This window comes from Syngnathoides biaculeatus, chromosome 16 (genome assembly GCF_019802595.1).
Source record: "Syngnathoides biaculeatus isolate LvHL_M chromosome 16, ASM1980259v1, whole genome shotgun sequence".
In the NCBI taxonomy this organism is placed as follows: Eukaryota; Metazoa; Chordata; class Actinopteri; order Syngnathiformes; family Syngnathidae; genus Syngnathoides; species Syngnathoides biaculeatus.
In genome coordinates, this window is record NC_084655.1 from 9,633,687 (window position 1) to 9,655,460 (window position 21,774).

The 21,774-nt window shown below is 39.1% G+C and overlaps 1 protein-coding gene across 3 annotated transcripts in view; it reads left to right on the plus strand.

Moving 5' to 3' along the window:
• LOC133514796 (thyroid hormone receptor alpha) overlaps positions 1 to 21,774 on the plus strand; it is a 126,604-nt gene that overhangs the window by 37,944 nt on the left and 66,886 nt on the right. For all 3 annotated transcript variants that reach the window (XM_061846770.1, XM_061846767.1, XM_061846766.1), the window contains exon 3: positions 650 to 1,784. The gene's annotated coding sequence lies outside the window, so the exon portion shown is untranslated. The remainder of the gene's footprint in view (positions 1 to 649; positions 1,785 to 21,774) is intronic.

Sequence of the window (21,774 nt, forward strand, 5' to 3'; positions counted from 1 at the left end):
CCTGGTACGACATACAGAAACAAAGAACAACAAAGCAGGAAGAACAAGAGACATTTCTATTTATGGAAACTATTCCTTATAAAAGGCGTGCAAGATGTAAAGTCTTCTTTGTTTAAAACATGTATGAGATAAGTGTGTTAATGTCCCACATTGTGTAAAGCTTGTACGGTCCATTTACCCGTTCGCAGTTCATGTAATAGACCAGTGCAATGACAGTTGTGCAAAAGGGAGCAGGTTAAAGTGACGAATCGTGCGATGGTCTACAAAAATAAATTACTAATACTGTTTTTGATTGGAACAGCAGAATGTGAGTGTCCCAACAATGACACAAGGCAGAAAATAAGAATATAATGACTTATTTGCCTGCTAGTTTTCACTTGCATTGATCACTCTCCCTCAAGCCCCTCATACCTAAAGATACTTAACATGCAACAACTTTAACTAGCAAACACAACATCCAACTCACAATAAATGGAGACAATGTATAAATGTACAAATGTAGTTAACTTGATTTCCTTAGTTACAAACAGTCCTTTGTTTTTGGAAAATATTGGTTTTCATTGCAAAAGTGGTCTTTGTAATTCTAAAATCAATTTTTTTCCCCAGTGTGCTCATATTCCAATATGTCTCTGGTTTGTCTTTATTGTAGGTTGACCGACTGAAGAATCCTCCCTGTAAAAGTTAGGACAACATCAGGCCATCCAGTAGTAACTTGGACCACCAGGCTTTTTTGAAGAAAGAATTGGTGCACACTGACTTCCTTTGGTGGTGCTCAGGCTGACACTATTCTTTGCAGTCAAAATCACCAGCATTATTTTTTACATGATACGAGATTTAAAAAATGTTTTGACAGATTCATCTCCTACCATCCTCTCCTCCATCGGATAAGAAGAAACATCTGCTCTATACCTCTTGTAGAAATACAAAAGCATCAAAAATACTATCTATAATATTAGTTCCTATATTTTTTCTTCGTGCAACATTTATATGAATACCTCGGGGATACTCTTCAATTACCTACCTCTTCCATTAAAACAGCCAACTCAGTGACCAGAACACAGCAAATCCACACCTGCGACCTCTTACTGCTGTTACCGGGACAACCTGGATTGCCTCTCAAACTCTGCTTGCTGCAGTTGTTTCAGCTAGCAATGACTGGACCTCATACTTGGATCTGCCCATCATCTAAAATTGTACTTGCTTGAAGCCCAAGTTAGTGTTTAGTGAAGAAAAACATTTTGCTGTCGAGGGGCTGCTGTACACTTGCCGGAGCCTCACCTGTCCAATAATATACCTCAGTCGATAAATTGTCTACAGACTCAAAGAAACAGAAGGGAACTAGCAACATCAACCAGAACCCTGGTGCTTCAAATTACCCAATGTACCAACTATTTCAGCATTGTTCATTTGGCTTAGGGACTGGGGTGTAGCAACTGTGGCCAAGGAGTCCTCCTTTGAATGGTTTTGGACTCGATGATCGCTGATCTCCATTTCCTTCTCAACTAGTCCCATTGCATATAAGTCTCAACGTTTATGTAGAAGCGCAGATAAGCTATTGTCTAAAAGGCCTGCAGAAAAGGTGAAGTTTCATTCCATTTGCACTTCCTCTCATCCAATGAAGCCTCCAGAGAAATGCTGAGGAGGACACGAAGAATGCAGACTTCTTGGAAAATAGAACTCAAAGCACTAAATTAATTGGCAAGTTAAGCGTGAGAAGATCATCCCATGTACCACGAAAGAACTTAAGAGAAGATGCCTTAAGACAAAAGAAAAGGAATGCAATGGTGAGTTTTGATTTTTTTCAAATTTTTCTACTTCATTAGTTATTCTTTCCGACAAACTTGCTCCACAGACAATAAACATGATTTATTGTAATGTTGTGGATATAAATATTTATTTTATGAGCAGTTCTTTACATTATTTGTTTATGCATGCCACAAACTGGCATTTATGGTTCAACTGACACAGGGTAGGAAATTCTACTGAAGTTGGAATGTTGTGCCAAAAACCCCCCAAAAAACAGAAGTAAATGATTTGCAAATCCTGTACACTAAATCAAATCCTTAATCAGTACACTAAAGGCATGGTTTTTAATGCTCATGTGCGATATGTTCGCAGAAGCTGGAACAGGAGGAACAAAAGACTTGCTAAAAAAAAATAGCTGTTTGGAGCTTTCCACAGGTGAACGAGGTAATTGGAAATGAGTGTCATAATTGGGCATAAAAGGAGCATCCCAGAAAGGCTAAATTGTTCACAAGCACTTCTTTCTGAGAGCAAATAGTCCAGGAGTTTAAGAATAACATTTGTCAACGTATAATTGGAAAGAATTTAGGGATTTCATCATCTATGTTCCAAAATAGGTGGCACGGTGGCTCAGTTGGTAAAGCATTGGCCTCACAGTTCTGAGGTCCCGGGTTTAATCCCGGACCTGCCTGTGTAGAGTTTGAATGTGTTCCCACTGCCTGTGTGGGTTTTCTCCGGGCAGTCCGGTTTCCTCCCACATCCCAAAAACATGCAACATGAATTGGACACTCTAAATTGCCCCTAGGTGTGATTGTGATTGCAACTGTTGTCTGTCTCGATGTGCCCTGCGATTGGCTGGCAACCAGTTCAGAGTGTCCCCTGCCTCCTGCCCGTTGACAGCTGGGATAGGCTTCAGCACTCCCCGAGATCCTCGTGAGGATAAGCAGCAAAAGAAAATGGATGGATGGATGTTCCAAAATATCAAAAAACACAGAAAAACTCTTTACATATAAGACGCAATGCCCCAAAACATTTTATGTCCATGACTACAGCTATAAACGCAAGGTAAAACACAAAATCACTTAGGTGATATTGGTACTTGAACAAATGAATAAACACAATGTTGCTGATTTTTGAGGGCACAGACATAACTTGGACATCAGCTAGTTAATAGCATTGCTCAGCGTCACTTTGGAGACGCTACCGAATGACCGGAGTTTGAAACCCACAGACTGGATGGCTGCCTCCCAAAACGCGGCGTACTCCGTGTGACGAAGGATGAGTTGCTCTCGGAGTTTCGATTGCGCCAGCTGATAAGGTGCATTACTCTTTAGTCTCATTACTGGCAACACGAATTGGAGCAGGAAAAGGGAGATTCTGAGTGGCTGTTGTCATGTACATTCCTGCCATGTTAGAGCGAGGAAATATGAAAACAGTTGATCATCAAGAATCTTTTCACAGTATTTGATCTAGAGCATATATATTGGGTATGGAAAGTATTCAGACCCCCTTAAATTTTTCATTTTGCTACAATCATTTTTCTTTTTCCCCGCTCATTAAAGTTCACACAGCACCCCATATTGAGAGAAAAAAAAACTATTGTGAAATGTTTGCATATTTATTTAAAAAAAAAGAAATATCAAACAGCCATGGGTATTCAGAGCATTTGCTGTGATACTCATATTTAACTTGGGTGTTGTACATTTTATCTTCGGATCATCGTTGAGATGGTTCAACACATTCATCAGAGTCCAACTGTGTTTAATTATACTGACTGGCCTTGTTAAGGGAAGTCACACACCAGTATATCAGACGTTACAGCTCACAGTGCATGTCAGGGTAAATGAGAATCATAATGTCAAAGGAACTGCCTGAAGACCTCGGAGACAAAATTGTGGCAAGGCACAAATATGGCTACGGTTACAAAAAAATTGCTGCTGCACTTAAGGTTCCTAAGAGCACAGTGGCCTCCATAATTCTTACATGGATGACGTTTGTGGGGACCAGAACACTTCCCACCACTGACTGTCCCGTCAAACTGAGCAATCGGGGGAGAAGAGCCTTAGTGAGAGAGGCCGCTGATGACTGTGACTGAGCTCCAGAGATGGAGTTTGGAAATGTGAGAAAGTTCTAGCAAGTCAACCATCAATGCAGCCCTCCACTTTCGAGGCTTTATGGCTGAGTAGCCTGATGGAAGTCTCTCCTCAGTGTATGATTCATGAAAGTCCACATGGAGATGCTAAAAAACAGCTGCAGAACTCCAAGATGGTGAGAAATAAGAATCTATCATCTAAATAGACCAAGATTCAACTTTGTGGCCTAATGTAAGAGGTATGTGTGAACCACAGTGAAGCATGGTGAAGGCACCATTATGCTGTGGGGGTGTTTTTCCAGTTCCAGGGACAGAAATAATGATTAAAATCAAAGGAAAAATCAATGTGGCGAAGTGCAGCAATATCCTGGATGAAAACCTTCTCCAGGGTGCTCACGACCTCAAAGTGGGGCAAAGGTTCACCTTCCATCAAGACAATGACCCCAAGCACACAGCTAAAATAACAAAGTTGTGCCTTCAGAACAACTCTGTGACTGGTCTTGAATAGCCCAACCAGTGCTCTGACTTAAACCCAATTGAGCATCTCTTGAGAGACCTAAAAATGGCTGTCCACAAACGTTCGCCAGCTATCCATCCATTTTCAAGCTGATTATCCTCACAAGTGTTGCGGGAGCATTGAAGCCTATCCCAGATAACTTTGAACGATAGGTGGACTACACCCAGAACTGGTCGCCGTCTAACCTGACAGAACTGGAGAGGATCTGCAAGGAGGAATGGCAGAGGATCCTTATTCCAGGTGTGAAGAACTTGTATAATTCCCAAAAAGACTCATCTCTGTTTGAGCTCACAATGGTGTTTCTACTAAATATGGAGCAAAGGGTCTCAATATACTTGGCTGTGCGATATTTCAGTTTTACTTTAATAAATCTGCAAAAACTTCTGAAACTCTTTTTTTTTTTTTGTACAGGATACTGTGTGTACATCGAAGGGAGGGAAGGGAAAATCGAACTTAAATGATGTCAGCAAATGGCTGCAATATAACTTTTTGAAAAATATAAGGGGGTCTGAGTATTTTTCGTACGCACTGTAATTGCCCAGCCCTAACCTGACTGTTCTGTCCCTTTCCTCATCATTGCCTGTTGCACGTGTCTATTTTGCTGAACAATCAGCTGTTTTTGCCTGTTGATGACTTATAGGTCAGATAAAAGCGACTTGAGCGTCTATACCACACTCAAATCAGATAAATATCTGATTTATATCCATGTCCTGCATCACATTTGAAAGAATCATAATTTTACCGTTCATTCATTCATGTGAAAAAAAATCAGATGGGTCACATCGGGCAAATAAATCAGAATTGACCCACAATGAGAACATAGCCTATGTTTTGTAAGGACAGCGTTGTTCGGAAAACAGAATTCTATTGACTAATATGACATATTATGTATTAGGAAAGAGAGCATTTTTGTTAGAATGTAAGGCACAAAAGGTTTTGTGACCACCGTCTGTCATTCACATATAAGATACTCCATCATTGATAGTCTCCTCACATTATAGCACCACAACTTATTCTTGTCCTCTATTCCAGTTGCCATAGCAACACAGTCTCCTGCACCACCTGTGGCTTGGAAATGCTGTGATGTATAGGAAACTGCATCGACCAATAAGAGTTTTGGCTTGGGATGAAAAGATGGGGAGGGGTCTCTCCCACTCAGAAATCCTATTGTGCTTAGAACATGCCAAAAGGGGAAGGGCAAGACGACTCTATGGTGTTTGTCTATTCTATGTGGACACATACATGACTAAGTGACCCAGTTTTTCTGTTGGAAAAAGTACACCGGGGACAAACTAAGGTGGGATTAAATCCCATTACCTTGTAGTGAGTGTGTGTTTGTGTGTGCATGCGTGCGTCTGTGTGAATGTGGTACACATAGGTACAAGGGCACGTATAATTTGGCCATTAGATGAGTCATTCACTGTCTGTCTGGGGACTGTGGCTACAGTCAAGCCACCCAATTGTGTTTGGGAATTTATGCACATGCAGTTTAATCAGTAAGATGCGTTGCAACAGCAATCATCAAAGAATACATCAGTGGAGAGAACCTGTCACTTACCATTGTCTGTAGCAGTGTTCACTTTTTACTATGACCCAGATCATACTGCTGAGGTCACAAACATTGCCGGCTAAAGAGACAACTCACTACAACGTTTACCAACAAGGTACTACATGCAGGATCTGGACAGTCGGTCTTTCAAGGTTGCAAACATGATACAATATGAGTGACTTACTCCACTGCTGGTTGTTTATTGGTCGAGCAGATGTATTATCACATAATTCCTTGGTGCAGCCGTCATTTTGAGTGAGTCCCGTTTGTTGACTTCCATATTTCATCTCTGCTTTTTGCAGATGATATGTTTCTCTTGGGTTCAAAAATGCCCTGATGGATCATGAAAAAAAGCCAGAATTTTCAACTCTCACTAGAGTACTTTGTACCCAAATGTGAATCGGTCGGGCTGAAAATCAGCTCCTCCAAATTTGAGACCATGCTACTCAGTTGGTAGAAAATAAAGAGTGCTCTCTCCAAATCAGGGGATTAGATCCTGCCCCAAATGGAGGAATTTTATTATTCAGTGTCTGCCTGTTCAGCTGCTGTACTGTCTTGGTCTGTGTTGTTTGTTATGTGAGAACCAATATCTTGAAAATTGAAGCCAAAATTAGCCTACTTTAGGATTAAGGCAGGGTAAACAACTTGCCCAAGTTCAAATGAAACATTTGATGAAAGTGCTGTGTACACATAAATAAATAATAAAGACTAAATATTTCCGTTGTGTTACATATAGCGTACACAAATAAGGAGAGGCAGGTCTTAAAGTATAAACTTAAATAAAAATTAGTTCTTAAGTCGGACTTGTAAAAAATAAATCCCTGATTATTTAGTTACCTGGGTTTTGTGACTATTTTTGCTTCTTCATGATTTTGAACCCAAGCAATAAAATTGGGGTTTCAAAATTGTCACCTTTCTTTATTCAGACGATTAAATAACTGGAATTCTTACTCAATTTTGCTTAATGAAGAATTGTTCTCACATTCTTTTACTACGAAGCCACTCTTGTTGTAAAACATACAGAATATTGCTTGGCATTGTCTTGCTGAAATAAGCACGGATATCCCTGACAAAGACATTGCTTGGATGGCAGCATATGTTGCTCTAAAGCCTGTACCTTTGAGCATTCATGGTGTCTTAACAGATGTGCAAGTTACCGATGCAATGAGCACTCACACACTCCCAACCAATCTTGGATGCTAGATTTTGAGCATTGGTGATGGTACATTTCCTCTTTGGGCCGGAGGACGTCCATAATTTCTAAAAACAAAGCGATTGTGGGCTTGTTAGAGCACAGCACACTTTTCCACTTTGCGTCAGTCCATCTCAGATGAACTTGGTTCCAGAAAAGCTGCCAGTGTTTCTCGGTGTTATGTGACTTTTGCTTCCTGTGGGAGAGTGTTAAAGACTAGTGGTAGCAACAAGCTTTGTTAACTGACAATAGTTTCCTGAAGTATTCCCGAGTTGACATGGCAATAACCTTTACATAATTATGCAATTTAGCTGTTTGTGTTTTGATGGCTCCAGATTCTCAGAATATTGTCAATGATATTATGGACTGTGGGTGATGGAATCCCTAAATTCCTTGCAATTCATACACATTGAGAAATGTTCTTAAACTGTTGAATTATTTGTTCAAGCAGTTCTTCACAAAGTGGGGAAAATCGTCCCATCCTTGCTCGTGAACAACTGAGTCTTTCCAGGATGCTCCTTTTATGCACAATTATGACACTCACCTTATTCCAATTAACCTGTTCACCTGTGGAATGTCCCAAACTGTTTTTTTCAGCATTCCACAACTTTCCCCATGTTTTGATACCTCTCTTCCAGCTTCTTTTTTTAAATATTGCAGGCATCAACTTGAAAGTCAGTAAATATTTGAAAAAGACAATAACAGTTTGTCAATTTGAATGTTAAATGTCTTGTATTTGTAGAGTATTCAGTTGACTGTAGGTTGGAAAGGATTTGGAAAACATTGTATTCTTTTATTTTCATTTTACACAATGTCCCAACTTCATTGCAATTGGGGTTTATAGAAACCTACCTGAATACACTGTCTACGCTGCAGTCAGATTTTTGCTCAAGAACACTCTATTTCATTGACCAACATAAGTATTTTTTATTTCACTGTTTCCCTGACCCCTCTCAGTATGCAAGGAACTGCATGGGGGTTGTTAACCACCTATCGAGTATTTTTTCTGGCTTCATGATTCCACCTTGAATTTCTTATCTCTTGTCTGTAGGATGGTGAATCGTGAGAATACGTTTTGGCCTTTACATATAAGTCAGACAAATCAGTTTCACAGACTTAGCCTTGAATTTGTCCAACTCTACACTGTCCAGGTCTTAGCAGGGTCAATTACGCAGGGGTCAATTACGCAGCAGAGGGCTCTTGCCTCAGCTGAATGAATACTGTGGACATTTGAGGGAGAGTGCAGTCATTGTAACACCTTAACATAAGGAGAGAGATGAAGTGAAGACAACCGTAACAGAATTATGACAATGGCAAGTCTCACACTGGTTGGAGAGTGGAGAAAGAGAAAATGAGATATGGATGGGGCAGATGGGAGCAAAACGGAATATTTGAAGAGAGAAAGACCGTTTGCAAAAAGAGGACAATAAAATGGATACAGGAAGGTGGTGTGTCCGAAAAGTCCCAGGACTTATCGCACAAAAGTTATAGTTTAGTCCCAAACTACTGTTTTGCTCCTTCAAATTAATCTTCTTGGAGTCTAACAAACTTCCCTTTCCCTATCTTTCTCTTTTATACCTTTTTGCACTCCAGCAAAGACTCTTTCTGGATCATTCACATCTACATCACCACTGCGACCTCCATCCATCCATCTTCTTTGCTGCTTATCGTCACAAGGGTGGCGGGGAGGTCTGGAGCCTATCCCAGCTGTCAACAACCAGGAGTCAGGGTACACCCTGAACTGGTTGCCAGCCAATCGCAGGGTACATGGAGACAAACAGCCCGCTCACAATCACACCTAAGGGCAATTTTGAGTGTCCAATCAATGTTGCATGTTTTTGGGATGTGGGAGGAAACCAGAGTGCCCAGAGAAAATCCACGCAGGCACGGGGAGAACATGCAAACTCCACACAGGGAGGGCTGGGGTTGAACCCATGTCCTCAGAACTGTGAGGCCAACGCTTTCCAGCTGAGCCACCGTGCCTCCCTTGATGATGTCCATGTCTTCAAAACAGAACCCTTGACAAACTTCTTTAGCATGGGAAAGAGGAAAAAAAACACAATTAATCAAGTCAGGGTAGGAGTATGACAATGTTCTTCTCACCTAGGAACTGTCAGATGCTCAGGGCATTGTGAGCAAGTGCGTTGTCATGGTGAAGCAGCTTTGGATTGTCTTTCCTCATCTCTGGGCTCTTCTCGTTGACTGAACAATGCAGACACCACATGATTGCTTTGTAATTTATAGAATTAATCATCTGCCCCCCATTTAAAAGGGAGCCTGTAACTGGAGTGTTTTGGATAGACCTTTATGATTGATCTCTTGTTCCAATGAAAACAATTGCGGTCAGCATTCTTTCTATGACATGACTGACTGGTTTCGGTGGTGCATCTTTTGGTAATGCTGTTTGACAGAACGATGCTACCCTGAGAATTTACAAATCAACAGTGCTTCAGAGTTTCTGAATGGTGCGTCGTGTTGTGGAGTGCCCTCGAAGAATATTTTCAAACACAACCATGCTCTTGCATGAACCAATGTTTAACTCTGGGAAACATAGTCCCAATGCCCATTTGTGGCACATGCCAACGAGTTGTGGTCTTCCATAAAAAAGCTACATTACCTCACACATTTACGTGTGTCTCGAAGACATTTGTTTTTAGCAGTTATTTGGCTCCCAGGCAAAATTAGCTGGACAAAGAAGTTCTTTTTCATGTACTGAATCATTAGTTTGTTGCAAATTCATTCACCAAATTATTTTTTTTTTCCTCAGAGAATCATTCAAGTGCTTCCTCATTCAGTTGATGATTTTGCCCTGAGGTTTATGTTTACTCAACATGTCCATCGAAAGATGATGGAATTGCGAGGAGAAAAACTCAAAAACAAAACAAAAAACATTCATCACCTGCTTATCTCTTTCTTAGCAAGCTCTCGAACACCGGCTTCAGTGGTGACTTATGAAAATCCATGTGGAGTTCTCAACTACCACACATACTGTATTCTTCGGCATCCCCTTACAGTCACCCAGGTCCCGCCAGCTGGCGAGACTTGTCTGCATTCCAGAATGGATGCCAGCGCTGTTGACACCAACACTCATGCTTCCTGCTCACCCACCTTACTGTTATTGTCATCTGATTGGTGTAAAGTGCATTTGATTGGCTAGAAAGGCACTGTTTAAGTCTAATGTATTATTCATTCGTTCATTCATTTCTTATTCTTAGTACTATTGAACAAAAAGCTTTGATAATGGCATTAGAGACAGATGGATGATGTGGACGGGTACATAATGTATACATGTATTATTAATTGTAATTTTACTTTAAATATGTCTGCTTGTTTTCATGTGCTTGACTGATTTAACATTACCCCTGAGCTTGGAGAAATGGATGGTAGTGAAAGTTATCCTCGGGAGGACGAACAGTAAAAATCCCTCATGGGTACATTCACTGCATGGTGTGTTGTTCCTTGTGCGAACTAATCATTCATCGTCCTAGTTTGTCTGCCATGAATGACTCATGCAGAAGTTCACTGCATACATACTATGTTGCTCCCTAGCGGATTGCTAACCATGACGTTCAATAAATCACTCATGCCAAACAGTACATTCAATTCACTTCAGTACATTCAGTTCACTTACTGCTTGGCGCTGGCTGCTCATTGGTCATTTGGCTCAAATTCAGAATGAGTGCCAGTACGCTGCAGTTCTTTGGCGTAGCGGAGGTCAACTTGGAAAAAAAAACCTCCCACTGTTGTGAATCCCTTTCCTCGTTTATATATCGTATTTATAAACTGCATACAATGAATTTAATGTTGTTTCCTCGTAGGCCTGATCGACCTTTAACTCCCATATCTGGCAAATCAACAAATAAAGTGAATATGTAAATGGCTGTTTTAAATGAGTTTTGTTGCACTGAAATGTAAACTATAAGAAAACAACACTTGACAGACAAATTTTGATACAAAATGTACAATTTTATCACAAATTATCATTACAGTGATAATGCTAAATACTAATTGCAGTAGACAAAAATGATATGATGTATGTGTACATGTATACGTGTTCTTTTCCATTTCTCCCCCTTTAAACTCCCTGATACTGCCGCTTCAGTTTGCCTAGCACTGACGTATCTAACTCGCACATCGGTCTGCTGTCCTCATTACTTTGTGTAGTCTGATAAGATTATGTAGACATCGTCCAACCAACGCTCCGCGTGTGTGTTTGTTTTAATGTGCTTGACTGACTCAACATCAGCCATGAGCTTGAAGAAACGGATGGCATTGAAAGCTATCCATGCAAGGTTGTCAGGATGAACTGTTGAACTCACTGATGAGCAGGTTCACTGTCCATAGAGTATGTCATTCCTCACTCATGGCAGAACAGTTCACTTAATATGCACTACTACATTGCTCCTTCACGTATCCAACGAATGAATCACTCATGCCTGAGAATACAGTCCCTTATTCTATTCTAATCTACAAGTATTTCAATTTCATTCAGTGCGGTATTCTTCAGGTTTGTTGTACATTCAATTCTGTAGTACATTCAATTCAGTTCAGACCCTGACTTCACAGTGCTGCCGGATGCCTCCTGCTAATTTGTCATGCTACTGTAATGCAGATTTTTTTCCACAAATTTGCAAAAGTCATTAGTGCATTATACATATATATAAAATATACATATTAGGGGAAAAATGAGAATTTTTTTTTTATAAATGTATACCACCATCTCGAAGTAATGAAAAAGATGTACTGGGATAGGCTACAGCACTCCCACGATCCTTGTGAGGATAAGCAGCTTGGAAAATTGATGGATGGATGTTCACTTTGATTCCAAAATGCCACCACCACCTCGAGGTTATAAGACGGGTATGTACTTTCATTCTAATATGCCATCGCTACCTAGTACTTATGAAAAAGTTGTAGCCTACACTTTCATTTCAATATGACAGGGGTACGTTTGACTGCATATACATAGAGTTGCGCTTGTAAATTTACAAACCCTGGCAGAATTTGTGCAATTTTTTTTTAATATGACTGATTGTGAACAGCCACCATTAGTTTCCTTTGATTTGTTTAATGATAATCCTTTCCTGAAATGCTTGACTGTTTAATTTTAATCCCGTTAAAATAAAAATAAATGTGTTGGCTTCCCCTTCTTGTTTTCTTTAAAAACAAATGTACCGATCATACAAATTTTTCCTCGGCAATCGAACATATGAGTACAACTGTGTTTTTTCCAATTTACTAAATATGGGCAATGAATTTCAAAATAAGTAAAAATAAATATAAGAAAGTATTATGTGTTCAAATCGTGTTTCACTTCCGAATAATTATTTGAAAGAAATAAATGAAATACAGATAACAGTTCATGTTTTGATCATATGAGTAGAAGTAAAGTAAAATCTTACTTTGTAAAAATGTATTATACATAAGTAATTTAGGTGAACTTTGGGTTTGCATTTTACATGACAAATTATGGTAAATCCAAAACTGATGTATTAGCAGGAACCCATTACTTTTGTTATTTGAATGGCAGCTGCTTTATTGTAACTTTTGTCAACCTATACATTCATCATTTCAGAAGTACTTTTATTGAAAGTGACAGTGAATACAGATTAATACAAACACTGAAGAAACATAGTATGTAACTTTCCAGTAAAATGACTGATCTTCCAGCACTGAAAACTCAATTAAATTATTTAGTGGGAAAGCAACATTGTGCTTTTAGGTACATTGACATGCACTCAGACATCAACCAGGACCATTTATTTGGTACAATTCTGGCTATATTAACACTACAAAGCTCATAACGTACAAAAAGCAGGCTTGCATGCACGCAAATATGTTTATTTATGCCAGAAGACAAAGACTCATATGCATTCTTTCGCCAAGAATTGAACCAGTATTAACAAATGCAGGTTAAGGCACACCTACATTGTCACAGTATAGTCTAAGAGTGAAAAAGCAATTAAAGCACAGATAAAAGAAGGTAAATTTTTGGACCCAATTAATGTGTGGCAAGTGAAGACTGTTGGAGACACAAATCCCTTGGTAGAGATTGGAATGTGGCCAGGACAAAATAGAACGATGCCCTCATATATTAAATTAAATGAGAGAAGGCATAGATTAGATTAATTTAGAGTCAGTTAAATTAGGACTGTGTTACTGTCATGAATACATTTATACATGCATTAGACCATTGGTGTAGCTTTAGGGGAGTTATATAGACGGCTGAGATTCCTTGCGCTCCAGTAATACTGCAAGGAAGGCAGAGCCTATGTGCTCAGGATTCCTGGAGTATGTTAATTGAAGGTTTTTTACCTTTCAGCTTGTCCCGTTCGGGTTTGGCAGAGCATGCCATCCTTTTCCATGTACGTCTATCTTCTCCATCTCTCAGAACAACTGCCCTCATGTATTCCTTCACGACGTCCATCAACCTTCACTTTGGTCTTCGTATAGCGCAACATATTGGTTCGCAATCGATTATAACTGCCTCAGAGATCGATTGCTACAGTAGTGTTCAGAATAATAACAATCCAATGTGACTGACCAGATTGATTCACGTTTTCAATAATTTTTTTCGGTTCTACATGTCAAACAAGTTACCAATTGGTGCAGTAGATTCTCAGAAGACCCAGCATTCTTGATATACACACTCTGAAGGCTGTGCAATTGGGCAATTGAAAGGGGTGTGTTAAACAAAAAATAGCAGTCTGCGTTTGAATTTACAAACTTAAAACTATTTTGTACAAACCATTGTTGCTAGGATTTACCAATCCTTTAAATCACTAAACTAATATTGAGTTGTATGACTACAATTTTTTATAACTGCTTCACATCTGTGTGGCATGGAGTCAACCAACTTGTGGCACCTTTCAGCTGTTGTCCCACTCCAAGACTCCTTAACAATATTCCATAATTCATTTTACATTTCATGGTTTTGCTTAACAGTATTTTTGATGTCACCCCACAAATTCTTGATTGGATTAAGGTCTGGGAATTGGGCTGGCCACTCCATGACACTAATTTTGGTTTGGAACCGAGACTTTGGATGTTTACTATTGTGTGTGGGGTCATTGTCTTGTTGAAACACCCATTTCAAGGGCTCATCAGGCAACATGACCTCTTCAAGTATTTTGACATATGCAAACCGATCCACGATATGTATATCCTGGGTTTGCCATAAATAAGACCAACAACATGATTGGAGAAACATGCCCATATCATGATGCTTGCACCACCATGCTTCACTGTGGACTCTGGCTTGAATTCAGACATTGGGGGTTGTCTCACAAACTGTTTGCCCCTGGACTCCCCACCAAAAAAATATTCTCATCAGTCCACAAAATATCCCTCTATTTCTCTTTTAGCCAGTTATGTTTTTTGGCAAATTGTAGTTTCTTCTGCACATGCCTTTTTTTTTTTTTTTAAACATAGGGACTTTGCAGTGATTCTTGTACATAGATTGCTTCACACAAATGTCTTCTCACAATCACAGTACTTGCGGGTAACTCCAAACTGTCTTTGATCATCCTGAAGCTGATCATTGGCTGAGCCTTCACCATTCTGGTTATTCTGTGATCCATTTTGATGGTTGTTGTTCCATTTTTTTGTCACATGTCTCTGGTTTTACTCTCCATTTAAGGCATTAGAGATCATTTTAGCTGAACAGACTAATTTTTTGCACCTCTTTGAGTTTTCCCCTCTCCAATAAAACAATGGAAGTACACTGTCCTTCTGAACAATAAGTTGAATGACCTATTTTCATCAGGCTTTCAAGGAGAAATGCATGTTCAACAGGTACTGGCTTCATCCTTAAACAGGGGCCAACTGATTGACACCTGTTTCTTTTTTGTTTGGTTTTTTGTTTTTGGTTTTTTTTTTTTTTTTTTTTTTTTTTCACAAAATTGATGGACCTCTGTGATTAAATGCCACACTGCTATATTTTTTAACACACCCCTTTCAACAAATTGCCCAATTGCACATCCTTAAAAGTGTTTATATCATGATAGTTAGTTGTTTAGTTACATTGGACTGCTATTATTTTGAACACCTTTGTCGATCGTGATCCACACATTGGGCACCCGTTCTCTAATCCATACATCATGGCTGGCTTCACTCGTCTTATAAATTTTCCCCTTCATCCGAGCAGAGATTCTTCTTTCACATAACACACCCGACACCATCCAACACCTGCTCCAACTTGATGGGACTTATTTCTTCACTTCCTTACAAAGCTTACCTTTACTCTGGATTGTTAACCCAAGTATTTGAAGTCCTCCACCCTCACTATCTCTTCTACCTCTTGCCTCATTGTTCGCTTTCCACCCCTTTCATTCAAGCACACCCCCTTTCATTCAAGCACATACAATTGAAACCAGAAATTTACATACAGTGTGCAAACAGACGCATTTATTTATTTTTTCTCAATCTGAAGCCAAATAAGAAACCTCTGCTGTTTCAAGTCAGTCAGGATCACCAAAATTATTTTGTTAAAAACCACAATAATGAGAGAGAGAGAAGAGAATTTTACATTTTCTTCAAAGTCAAAAGTTTACATACATTCCTTTATACTGAGTAGCATTTCCTTTGAACATGGGTCAAACATTTTGAGTAACCTTCCACAAGCTTCTGACAGTACTCTGCTGGAACCCTGGCCCATTCCTCCTGACTCAACTAGTGTAACTGAATCAGGTTTGTTGGTCTTCCTTGTTCACAGACACCTTTTCAGATCAGGGCTCTGTGATACCCACTCAAGACATTGATTTTGTGATTCGATCAGGGCTTTCTGATGGCCAATCAAAGACATTGACTTTGTTGTACTCAAGCCACTTTTTTACAATTATTTCATTATGGTGAGGATCATTGTCAGTTTGGAAGATACATTTGCGCCCAGATTTTAGCTTCCTGTCTGATATCTTGAGATGTCGCCTTAATTTCTCCATGTAATGTTCTTCATGATGTTGCCTATTTTATGAAGGGCTCCAGTTCCTGCTGCAACAAAACAGCTGCCGCCTCCAAGCTTCACAAGTTGGTATGGTGTTCTCAGGTGAACAAGCTTCCCCCATTTTTCGTACAGATGTAACAATGGTCATTTGGGCCAAACAGCTCCACTTCAATTTCATCAGACCATAGGACCACGTCTCCAGAAGTTAAGATCTTTGTCCTGGTGTCTTTTTACAAACTGTAATGTGTTTTTTGTTTCCTAAGTACTAATGGCTTGATTCTTGGTGAGTGGCCTTTCAGCCCATGTCGGTGCAGGACTTGTTTCACTGTGGATAATGACACTTTCTTCTGAGCTTCCACCAGCATCTTCACAAGGACTTTTGTTTTAGGGTTGATTTGCACATTTCGGACCAAAACAAGTTAATCTCCTCGACGCAGGCCCCGTCTCCTTCCTGTGCGGTGTTATGCCTGTATATTCCTATCTTGTTTATACTTGCGTATGATTGTTTGAACAGATGAATGTGGCACATTCAAGCATCTAGAAATTGGACCCAAGAATGAGCCAGAATTGTGGATTTTTTTTCTCTGATTTCCTGTCTGATATCTTTTGATTTCCCCATGATTTCAAACAAGGAAGAATACTATTTGAGGTGTAGCTTTAAATACATCCTCAGGTGTGTCAGCAATTAAATAAAATACTGTCAGTTTAACCTACCAGGAGCATCCTAAGCCATGACTTCAACATTTGGGCTTCCCCATGTTCATCAAAGACATAGTATTTTTTGTGTATGTTAACTTTTAACCTCAAAGAAAATAATATAAAATTCTCTAAATTGTCTCATTATTGTGGCATTTAGCAAAATGTAATAATTTTGATGATCCTGAATGACCTGAAACAGGAGAAGTTAGTCTGAGTTGAGTTCAGACAGTCAAAAAGTGAAATGTTTTTTGCAGGGTACATAAACCTCTGGCTTCAACTGTAGGTCCTTCTGACCTTCTCTGTAAATTTCAATCAACATCCTCAAGGCAAATAATGCATCTGTGGTACACTTTCTAGGCAGGAAACCATACTTTTGCTCTAATTACTAGCTTCTGTTCTGAGTCTAACTTCCTCTGCTCTTTCCTGTAACTTCATCGTGTGGCTCATTTATTCTTCTATAAGTCCCACAGCTCTGCACATCACCCTTGTTCTTAAGAATGGGCACCAGTACACTTTTCCTCCATTCCTCGGGTATCGTTACCTGCTAGAATTATGTTGAAGTAACTCTTCAAAAACTCCACAGCCACTACTCGGAAATGGTTGCATACCTCCAAAGAATTTTCATAAGGACCAACGGCCTTTCCATTTTTCATCCAGCACACTTGGTTCTTCTACTCTTCCTTCTCTCACATTTTCGTCATTCATCAAAACAATGTTTTCCCTCCACCAATCCAGCACATTATTGGCACCAGTCAACACAACCTTAATCACACTAACCTGGTGCACATTCTTCACATCTTTATCCCTCCATCTGGCCAACTTGTATAGATCTCCTTGTTTAGTGTTCAACCTTGCATACATGTCAACCATTGACACCTCTACCTTTGCCCTGCTTCACACCTCAATGTATTCCTTTCTCCTCTCCTCGGATCTCTCAATCTACTACTACTTCTTAGCTATACTATTTTCTTGTATGCTTTCCTGTACTTTGAGGTTCCACCACAAAGTCTCCTCCCTTTTCGTGGCAGAAGATACACCAAGTACTCTCCCATGTATTTATCTGATCACCTTGGCTGTAGTTGTCCAGTCTTCTGGAAACTCCTCCTGTCCACCAAGAGCCTGTCTCACCTCTTCCCGAAAAGCTCCACAACATTTTTCCATTCTCAGATTTAGTATGTTTTGTATCATCTGTGCTGAAATTTTGTCTCTTTAAAATCCTTACACAATTGCTTTTTAAAAGGTGCAGTGCAACCTAGGGTAAATATTTTACATTACAAATGTTCTGACATTCTAATGTCTGTATACAGGGGAATATTGACCTCTATACTGACACGTAATGAAAATGCCCTACAAATTGAGTTTTTCTCCCCCGTTCCACGCCACTGTCTGTCCCTACCTACAATTATGTGTTTTAATATCCAAGACAGGGTTATTTATTTACTCTCACCAACCACATTACCTCCACACTATATGATCATTGTTTACATTTTAAAATACAATACGTCAGAATAAAACATGGTGGGAGGCACCCTAGGTGTTATTATGACTGGCTAGCTATCTTTTCACATTGTCACTTTCCCAAGCGAGAATGTTTTATTGATTTTACAATCAATGTTTAAAATTAAAATGGTAGACATCACTTTTATTTAATTTCCCTCATTTGCTATTAAATTAAGTTTCATTAGAGGTTCTCTAGATAAAGCCATGTTCATTGTAGCAGACTGATGTCAGTGTGCATACGGTGCCTTTTCGTGTCTTTGATTGCAATTCCTTTCTCTGATTTCTAGTTTTCATTTCTTCAAGTATGATGATTCTTGCTTTGTTTGATGTGAAAGTCTTTGTCTCTCCCTTCTGTGGCCAAACAGTTCAAGTACAAAGTTATATGGAAATTAGCTAATTAGGAGTGCACCAGTAACTTCCCTGTCAGTTGTTTTTGATAGGTACTTAGAGAACAGAACACAACAGAGCAGAGGCATGCAAATAGTAACAATGCTGAAATGTGGATTTCATCACTTATACATAAAGCAAGCTATATTGTATAATAATTCTCCTTTTAAATAACTTAAAAATTATGTTGATGGTACACTGACTTATGCCTCGATAAGACTACAGGAGTTTAGACCCAATATGGGGCTCATGAGCTATTGTAGCCAATTTCCCAGATTGGTCCTCACATATTTTGTCAGGAAAGACAAAATATCTTTGCGTGTGACATAATCCATGACCAACGATTTAGCCCTATGGAGCCAAAATGGAAAGTCTACCACATTTTATTTTTTTGGGTGGATATCGTCCTTGTAGTGTGACCTATCGACAACTCTTGGACAGCCTACTTTGACACCGTCCAAAAGACTTGCATATTGTGACTGGTGCATTATCTCCCATGCTTCGCCATTATCTCTATACTTGCATGCCTTTGTCAGCATTCATTCAACCACTCAAATCAGTTTTTACCAACGCTAGAGGATAATTCTACAGAAGACTAGCATGTTTACTTTCAACCTTGAGTATTAAATTATAAGGCTACATAAAATATTTTTGCCTGGATTTGAGCCATATCATCTTAAATTTGCATGATTATACCTCAAGCAATCCATGAATGAACATCCTCTCCTAAGTGGTGACGACCGCTACACGTTTTTCCTCATTTTGTTCTCAACCGCCCAACACACACATACAAACACACTATATTGGCGCACCATACTGTTGTTGTTGTCGCTACGGTAACGAGTGTATCTGTTCACGTGACCGTGACAGGTTTTCTAGTTTCACCTCTCCAACATTGTTTGATTTTACAAGACAAAATAGAGTGTTTGTAAGAGCTGGGTTGTGATGGCATCGGAATACATGTCGTGTAGTGTTGCCACTGTGTTGCCAAATACATCCAAACTTTTTTGCACACTAAAATCTTGATGTTTTACAGAAAAACGTGATCAGTAAACATACGGGGGAGTTTAAGGAGAGACCAAATGCAAAACCAACTCCACACAATATCTGTATTGTTTTAATCTTGAAACAGCTCTTATTTCTATGCATCAGCTGTAAGCGCATGTTGGACTGCAATATGCTTATATAACACTGCATCGACACCATCCCAGTGCCCAAAGTGGTTTACAAAGCCTCATGTTCACTCATATTCATACAACAATGAGCAGCTGTTGCCATGCAAGGTGCTGCCAAGGCCTCTTGGGGTAAATTTGTGTTTGCATCCCAGAGTGTGGACTATCAATTGCCTTTACTGGTTTAAAAAAATAAATAAATTAAAAAGTCCATGACGTGTGCGAACTTTCAATCAGTGTAATTTTCTTGTTTAGTTTTAAAGTGAAATGAATGGCAAAACAACTTTTATCAAGCAACATTCACGCTTACTCCTTGCTACCTTGTTAGGACTTTAGCAACCTGTTGTTGTTATCATGTGGGCTCTGCATGATGTCTGGGCGCTGCTGCATAGAAGTGCTAGAGTGGAGCACGGAATGGACTGCTCTCATAGGAGTTGTAAAATCCAAAATTGTAGATGCAGTATGATCTGATTCCGTATTTGTTTCTTTGCTAACATTGGTCCGATATAGATGCAGTATGATCTGATTCCGTATTTGTTTCTTTGCTAACATTGGAACGAGTTCCGATATTTAAATATCAGATCGAGACACCTCTAACCATTTACACGGGTTCCCAGATGTGACATCAAATCCAACTTTATATAATAAGTTTTCCCCTAATTATTATTAGGACAAACAGATTATATATGTTGAATTGCCTTTAAGTGGAGTCTGATCTTCTATTGCTTTATGGATAATTTTCTTTTATCTGATCTTGTCCCACTAATGAAGTCCTTAAACCTACCTTAAAGTCAAGGAAGGAAGGAATGTAAAAGATTTATTGATTTATGTCCATTTGAAATCAACATGTTTCTTTTGCATCATAAAATAATTGCATGTAGGGCCAGCCAAATATAAACATGAACATTTATGGGTTGCATAAAGAATCTGAATCAGCTTTAATGGCAAAGTATGAAACAACACACACGGTGCCGCCCTGGTACGACACCAATCCAAGTGAAAGAATGCATGGAAGCATACGCTGTCTACCCAGCACTCTGCCTAAGTAGGTTAACACAAATCAGCTCTAATACTTCTGTAGGTTAACACAAATCAGCTCTAGTACTTCTGTGTACTCTGTGATGCATGTCCATTTAAGCTAAGAACAAGACTAGCAGTTTAGAAGTCATGAACCCATTTGGACCGACACAAAATCCTCTGTTCAGCCCCATGGAGCCTCTTGAACTGACACATTTTAACTGCTGATAGCAGGTAGCGACTGATAAGGTTTTGCATAGCCTCTTCAGAAAGTGAATATGGACTATTAGGTACTGGCAACAACAGTGGTTCAAGCAGCAAACATATTTAACATGCACTCAGCCAAACGTTCGCCTTCTAAATGTTACCAAGAGCAAATATCTTGATTGTTTGGTGTGTTTTCCTGCATGTGGTGTAGGGGTCAATAAATATGTAGAGTATTATTCTGATCATTGTTTTGCTCACTCGATTCATTCTCGTTGATATGATATTTGGGATTTTTATATTCTCTAATAATAATGAATAAAAAAAAACAATTTAATACAACTGCACAGAGTGGAGTTATAATATGTTGGTGAATATGTAATTAATCATCAGGCTACTTGATGGAAAGTGCCATTGACAACATTCAAGGAAAAAAGAAAATACATTCCTCTAGCCAACTTTTTTTAGTCTGATGTCCACCAAAATTTTAGATCAAGCCAGGTTTCTTCACGCTTAGTATAGGAAAAGATCATGAAATAGCATTTGAGCCAGTTTTGAAAGCCTGTTTGTCCAATGCTCCATCCCCATCACCAGTCATGAGTTTTTTTCAACATATTAATAGTATTCAAAGTGTAGTATTACAATTTAATAAACAATCATGAAAATATCAGAATTCCAATAATGAGCAAACGAAAAATTTCATACACCAAATAGCATATATAACAAGAGAATGGAAAAATTTAAATAACTAAAATAAAAGT